The 7,488-nt window shown below is 42.5% G+C and overlaps 1 long non-coding RNA gene across 1 annotated transcript; it reads right to left on the bottom strand.

The window, feature by feature from the left end:
- Positions 1-4,346: 4,346 nt before the first annotated feature.
- LOC147361494 (uncharacterized) lies at positions 4,347-7,283 on the bottom strand. Its single transcript, XR_015138019.1, has 2 exons — positions 6,090-7,283; positions 4,347-5,862 (listed from the first exon to the last, which is right to left on the bottom strand). It is a non-coding gene; the product is annotated as an uncharacterized LOC147361494 (long non-coding RNA).
- Between the last annotated feature and the right edge of the window lie 205 nt (positions 7,284-7,488).

Raw genomic sequence — 7,488 nt, 5'->3', positions numbered from 1 at the left:
TTCATAGGCACTAAACACAGAGTTCAGAGTCCATTGGAAAGGTGGCTGAGCATGATCAGCATGAACAGGCCTAAGATGGAGTGAGTGAAGTTGCTCAGTCATGTCTGACTCTTTGCGACCCCATAGACTGTAGCCTACCAGGCTCCTCCGTCCGTGGGATTTTCCAGGCAAGAGTTCTGGAGTGGGTTGCCATTTCCTTCTCCAGAGAAGATGGAGTCCAGGCCCTATGAATTCCTTCTTCAAAACTAGACAAAAACAGAGAATATTAATGAAACCAAAAGTTGGTTCTTTGAAAAGATCAATGGGGGGGAAAAAGAAGGTACAGGAAACCCTGGCACTCCAATGGTTAAGACTTGGATCTTCCACTGCCCAGGGTCTATTCCTGGCTGGGGAAGATTCTGCATGCTGCACAGCATGGCCAAAAAAAGAGAGAAGATACAAATCAGCAACATCAGGAATAAAAGAGGGAGCTCAACTACAGAGTCTACAGACCTTAAAGGATAAAAGGAGATACTATAAACAACTTGTGTCTGTAAATTGTCCAATTTAGATGAAATAGCTTTCTTGAAAGACACTATTTATCAAACTGACATAACAAGAAGTAGAAAACCCAAATAATCTTAACACCTACGAAAGAAATTGAATTAATGACTTAAAATCTTGCCACAAACAAGACTCCAGGCTCAGATGGCTTCACTGATAAATTTTATCAGGCATTTAAGGAAGACATAATACAAATTTTCAAAAACTATTTCAGAAAAGATAGAAGGAAGGAATAATTTTCTACTCGTTTCATGAGGCCAATGCTTAACTTACCACCAAAACTAAGCATAGATGTTACAGAAAGGAAAACTGTTACAGACAATATTCCTCATGAGCATAGATGCAAAAATCCTTAACAAAATTTTGGCAAATCAAATTCAATAAGAAAAAGGGATAATACATCATGAACAAGTGGTTGGGATGGGATGGTTTCCAGGAATGCAAGGTTGGTTAACATTTGGACATCGATCAGTATAACTCAGCATATCAAGAGAATCCTTCAAACTGGGCTTCAGCAGTAAGTGAACCGAGAACTTCCAGATGTACAAGCTGGATTTAGAAAAGGCAGAGGAACCAGAGATCAAATTGCCAACATTCATTGGATCATAGAGAAAACAAGGGAATTTCAGAAAAACATCTGTTTCATTGACTACAATAAAGCCTTTGACTGTGGATCACGACAAACTGTGGAAAGTTAAAGAGATGGGAATACCAGACCACCTTACCTGCCTCCTGAGAAACCTGTATGCGTGGCAAGAAGCAACAGTTAGAACCAGACATGGAACAACGGATTGGTTCAATATTGGGAAAAGAGTACAAATAGCCTGTATATTGTCACCCTGCTGACAATTTCAAAGTGAAAGGTGTGTAATTCTTTTTTTCACTTGAAGGCCATTGTAGGGTTATTAATTGGCCTAATTATAATAATGTTGTGTCTCAAAGAATAGGGAGGCCCGAGAAAAGGGATGGGGGACTAATCCATCAATAGAGCAATCAGAATATACACATTTATCAACTGTTTGCCCGCTTACGTGGGCACAGTTCATGGTGCCCCAAACAATTACAATAGTAACATCAAAGGTCATTGATCACAGATCACCACACAAATATAATGAAAGTTTGAAATATTATGCAAATTACCAACTGTGACAGAAACATGAAGTGAGCAAATGCCTTTTGAAAAATGGTGCCAATGGACTTGCTCAACGCAGGGTAGCCACAAACTTTCAATTTGTAAAAAGCATAAAATCTGAGAAGTGCAATAAAACGAGATTTGCCTCTAGATAATTAAATAAGCCCAGATCATATGTACCAGCTGAACTTCAAGGTCCCTGCCAGCACTACATTCTTGATCTTGTCTACATCCCATTGAAGAGTAAAGGAGATGAGTTTGTTAGTAGTGTTTTCATGACTTCCTAAAATTAGCACAATCATCATGAAGTGTTTTTGTCAGAGAGGAAGGGAATAATTATCTTGTATAATTTTTTCTTTTTTTTTTTGGCCAGAGAAAATTATGTATTAATAATAACTCTTTGCGACCCCATGGTCTGTAGTCTACTAGGCTCCTCTGTCCATGGGATTTTCCAGGCAAGAGTACTGGAGTGGGCTGCCATTTCCTTCTCCAGGGCCAGAAAACTGAAGAAACCGTTTTTTACTGCAGTGGCAGAAGGCCTGTGATTTTGGTAGGAAACACTGAGTAAAGGGTGTGGTAAGTAGCAGAAGGAAGTGAAAGTAAAGAAAGAAAAAGAAACACAACTTCCAGCAAAATGAAGGCTCTTATTACCATCCAGGTTACTTTTCTGATACAAATTAGGTAACTATACAAGTTGATGCATTTATTTTCCTACCAAGGCATTGTTCATAGCTGCTGTATTATGAATTATAACAAGTCAATAGATTCCCAAAATGCATTGAATAAGGCCATTTCATTAGGCACTTTTCTGATGGAACACATTGCGTGTTTCACAACAACTCCGCGAGGTGAGTACCGCGCTAGTTCTTACCCTTTCCACTTTACAAATAGGGAAACTGAGACTCAGTCCACTCTATCGTCTTTCTTAAAAAGCAAGATATCCTAAATTTGGAAGCACAATTCACCTCGTGACTTTGGGTAAGGGACTGTGGTCATGTAATACCCAGCTTACTCAATTGTGGTGAGGATTCCTGTGATCATGTATGTAAATTCCCCAACACACTTTTAGTTCTTGGTAATGAGTATTTACTACTTGAAAAGAACCATTGATTTTAACTGTTAAAATTCGTAAAGCGGTTTAGAAGATGTAAGATTAAGAAGATCCTGGATGGCAAGACTATTGAAGACAATGGAAGCAACTCTAACTGAATTAACGGTGTGACAGTGGAGGGCATATTTTGGGAATGTGAAATAGCGGCGGCATTAGGTTTGGAGTTTGCAGAGGAGATGAGGCTAGAAAGTTTGGTGGGGGCTGAAAACGTTGGACAGCTTTGACTGCTTACATGCAGTAAGAAGGCGACTAAAAGCGTTGATGTATGTGGGGAGGGTGCTGGTCTTTGATAAAATCTTACCATTTTTGTAGGAAAAGAACTCTAATGACAGTGTAGAGCATGGGCTGAGGTGGCGGGGCAGAGATAGAGGGACTAGCCAGGACATTATTGTAAGGTTTCAGTTGAGATTTAATGAAAGTCAGATATGGGGCTGCAGAGAAAAAAGAACTTTAGAAACACAAGGTATTCTCTACTAGGATATTGGATGGGAGAGAGTTGAGTGGGAGATGCTGGAGCTAGAACATTTCTGGTATTTCAAGCTGAAGTCACATCTAGCTCAGTTATAACTTGTGATCAAGTACCTCAGTAAAAAGAAGGATTAGGTTTGTATGGAAAGATGAGCTCAGTTCAGGATGTGTTGAGTCTGAGATGTTTACAGAACTTCCCATTGGAAATATGGGCCCAGGGCTTGGAAGATGAATCAGCTGAAGGCAGATGGCAAGTCACCCTCTTAAAGATCACAGCTGAAACTGCCCAAGTGGATGAGATCATTGAGGAATGACGTGCAGAACGAAACAAATACCATCAATATTAGTAACCATTTCAAGGATCTTCCTATGCACTTAGATTTTGGCTGACAGGGGAAAGACCAGCAAACAAAATTAAAACGTGGGTGTAAGTCTGGGCTCTTACACGCATGCTTTCATTACTTCTCTCAAGAACACTGTGAGGTAGAAAAAAGGAGGGAGAAGAGGCAAACCCTTGCTAAGGTCCTCACTTTCAGGGTAAAGGCAGAAGAGGAACTAGAAAAGGGAAGAAAGATCAAAGCTTTAAAAAGTTACTTTAAAGCTCCACAGGCAACTTATTATCATCATAAGACAGAGATCCTGCCTCCAACATTCTTGGACTCGGTGAGGATCAGGATGCACACACATCAGAAGATGTGAAACAACCTATGGGGACATTTAGGAAGTGCTGAGTGCATGGAACAAGAAGTGCTATTTAATTGTGAATTGGGCTGGATTGAGCTGGTCCAGGAAGCTCTGAGAGAAGACATGTGTGCAGGGTCTTGACAGCAGGGCTTAGATGAGTGGATAAGAGAGCAGAGCAGTGCACGTCAGGGGACCCATGGTCTTAAATATCAAGCATTTTCTCTTAGCTCATAGTTACAACTGAGGTATACCAGAAAACATCCCACAGACTCCCAGTACTTACAGCCTATTTTTGTTTTAACTCTAGATTTTCCACTTCCTCTGAATGCAACTGGAACACACTTATCTTTTCATCAGGTTTGATATTTGGCATCTGACCTTCCTTTTAAAGCATCAGCACATTTCAGCTTTTCTTTCAGGATGCTATTTATTTTAGTTCCAACATTTATTTACATATCTGTGATTTTTCAAGATTAATTCTCTTAATGTCAAATCGTGTGACATTTCTGAACTGTTGACATTATGCCTAGAGATTTTTAAAGAACAGTTATTTCCTCGTTACTTCCACAGTAATGATCTGAAAGTTGTTCTTTTCCCTACCTGCCAAATGAGGAGGGACCCTGGAGCAAAGTCACGTCCCAGGCTGAAGTGGACATGTGCTGCTCCTTGGCTTCCCAGCATCCATTCACCGTCCTGTTCTTATTTATGAATCCCTTTTTGGGGATTCCTGGCTCCTTACTGTGAGTCCCAGTGAACCTGTTAAGGAACCCTTGGCTTCTCCTTGCCAAGAGTAGTTAGTGACTGAAGCTGGCCAATCAAATTTTACCCTAGGACAGTGCATCTTTTTTTTTTTTAAGATATATTTATTTTAGTTTTTGGCTGTGGTGGGTCTTCGTTGTTGCATGAGGGCTTTCTCTGGTTTCGGTGGGTAGGGGCTACTCTTCATTGCAGTGTGTGGGCTTCTCATTGCATTGGCTTCTCTTGTGGAGCACAGGCTCTAGGCACGTGGGCTTCAGTAGTTGCAATGCGTGGGCCTAGTAGTTGCGGCTCCTGGGCTCTAGAGCGCAGGCTCAGTAGTTGTGGTGCATGGGCTTAGTTGCTCTGTGGCATGTGGGATTGTCCCAGACCAGGGATGGAACTGGTGTCCCTTGCATTGCAAGGCAGATTCTTAATCACTGGACTACCAGGGAAGCCCTCCGACAGTGCATCTTGAACAGAATAACTCAAGGACTGTTATGAAAGGAAAAAAAAATTGGAGAAGGATTTTCTTCATCAGAGGTGCTCTGAGATCATTGATTACTTCCTACCACTTGGGTGATTCAGAGTTGCCCTGTTTCTGCCTTCGTGAGCCTCGTTCTTCAAGTCCTTTTTCAGTTCTCTGAGCTCTCTCACACTTTTCTAATAAATTCTCTCAATTAGAGTCAATTTCTATTATTTAAAAAAGTTAAACAAAAAAATGAACTCATTCTCTGACTCTACTAGAAAATCCAGTTTTCAGCTGTTTGCCAGTTACCCCCACTGATGTGGAGAAGCAGGAGGGATATGGATGGGTACAAATTTATAATTAAAAGAGATTGTGACAAGTGATACTTTGTCTTTTTTAAGTGTCCAGTGAATTGAATCGCCATCTACATGGTTGTTCACGGACGGAGCTGGAGAATCCTACTTGATACGCAGCCTTGTGTGCTGGATCCACGCTCCACCCTCCTTTACTTGCCGTCTCCCCCAGCGGATGGTTTGAGTAGAGAAAGTCAAGAGCAATTAATTGAGTCAAGAGGCCCCTGTGTTCTCTGGCTTCCTGGTTGAGTTTGGTCCTCCTCCTAACTTGAGAGTGAGTGTGAGTTTTCTTAGTTCCCACATTGAGAGGTTGCCTCAGGCTGGCTGTGTCCAGCAGTGTGCTTGTAAATGTTTAACAACTGGGTCTCTGAAAGGAAAAAAAAAAACAAGTTCTGGTTCATATTATTCACTAGGATCTCTGCTATATTACCAACCAAAACCTACGTGGCTACCCATGTGATGTCATTGAATGTATAGCTAGAGAAAGGTGGTAGCAGTCAGCTCCCTGCATGTCCAGGCACATGACTGGCCATGTCGCCTGACAAAATAACTCAGCTTCTCTCAAGGTGGGCCTGCTGTCCGTGATTCTCTCACCTTCGGAGTTCCAGCAACCTCTCCCTCCTCTTGGCCCTTGGGTGTAGGGGGTGATAACAGCTTCTACTGCTTCCAGTGTGGTCTTTATTCCTTTGTGGTCTTTCTTTTCCTTGCATACACCTTTGTAAATTGTCCCTGTGTAAGAAGACAAAACGATTCTTACATAGACACAACTTCTCAAATTACCCTCATTTGAAAGTGCTGTCTTTTTCACAATGAGCACAGTGGCAATCAGCCTCCAAGGAGGCCCCTAGCAGGCTGTGCCTCCTGTGCAGTCCCCTCATGTCCTGTGTAGTCCCCTCCCACATCGTGTCAGACTTGGTGTGTGTTAACCGTAGAAGGTGGCAGAAGTGATGGCGTGTCTCTTCTGAGACTGCTCGTGAACAACACCGCAGCTTTCTTCTTGGTCACTTTGCACACTCTCTCTTTTTCTGATCATTCACTTTGGAGTGAACCAGCCTTCACATCAAGCATTCCCCATGTCGTAAGGAACTGAGGCCTGCAGTCAATCATGTGAATAAGATTGAAAGCAGATCCTCTAGCCCCATTGAAAACTTAAGAATGTTGTGACACATGCCAACAACTTCGCATCAGCCTCATGAAAGACTGAGCCAGAGCCACTCAGGTAAGCTGCTCCCAGGTCTTTGAACTTTCAAGACACTATGCTATGCTATGCTGTGCTATGCTAAGTCACTTCAGTCGTGTCCGACTCTGTGTGACCCCATAGATGGTAGCCTACCAGGCTTCCCCGTCTCTGGGATTCTCCAGGCAAGCACACTGGAGTGGGTTGCCATTTCCTTCTCCAATGCATGAAAGTGAAAAGTGAAAGTGAAGTCGCTCAGTCATGTCCGACTCTTAGCGACCCCGTAGACTGCAGCCTACCAGGCTCCTCCATCCATGGGATTTTCCAGGCAAGAGTACTGGAGTGGGGTGCCATTGCCTTCTCCTTCAAGACACTATGCGAGATACTAAATACTTATTGTTTGAGGTAATTTGTTTTGCAGCAATAGATAACTAATTCAGGCACCCTGATGGACACAATTCCCCACTCTTATCCTTCATTTCTAGGGATTTGCCTCCTAAGTATCTACTCACTTCTCCCCTTCTCTGCTGCCATCATCCTAGTCCAAGTCTGGACCATGGTGACAGATTTCTAACTGACCTTCCCACTACTGCACTCCAGCAAGAATGATCAGTGGAAACCCATGGGTGATATTCTCCTTATTAATATCACCTGGAAACCTGTTGCTCTTAGAATCAAGATTAAAATCTGTTTTAAAAAACCATTTATGTTTGGCTGCACTGGCTCTTCGTTGCTTTGCTTGGACTTTCTCTTGTGGCGAGCAGGGTCTGTTCTTCATTGTGGTGCACAGGCTTCCCACTGCGGTGGCTTCTCTTG

Source organism: Bos grunniens, chromosome 12 (assembly GCF_055505025.1).
Source record: "Bos grunniens cultivar Pamir isolate PY7600 chromosome 12, Bosgru_T2T1.0, whole genome shotgun sequence".
NCBI lineage: Eukaryota > Metazoa > Chordata > Mammalia > Artiodactyla > Bovidae > Bos > Bos grunniens.
Note: the sequence above shows the minus strand (reverse complement) of the source record. Positions and strands in the feature narration are given on the sequence as shown.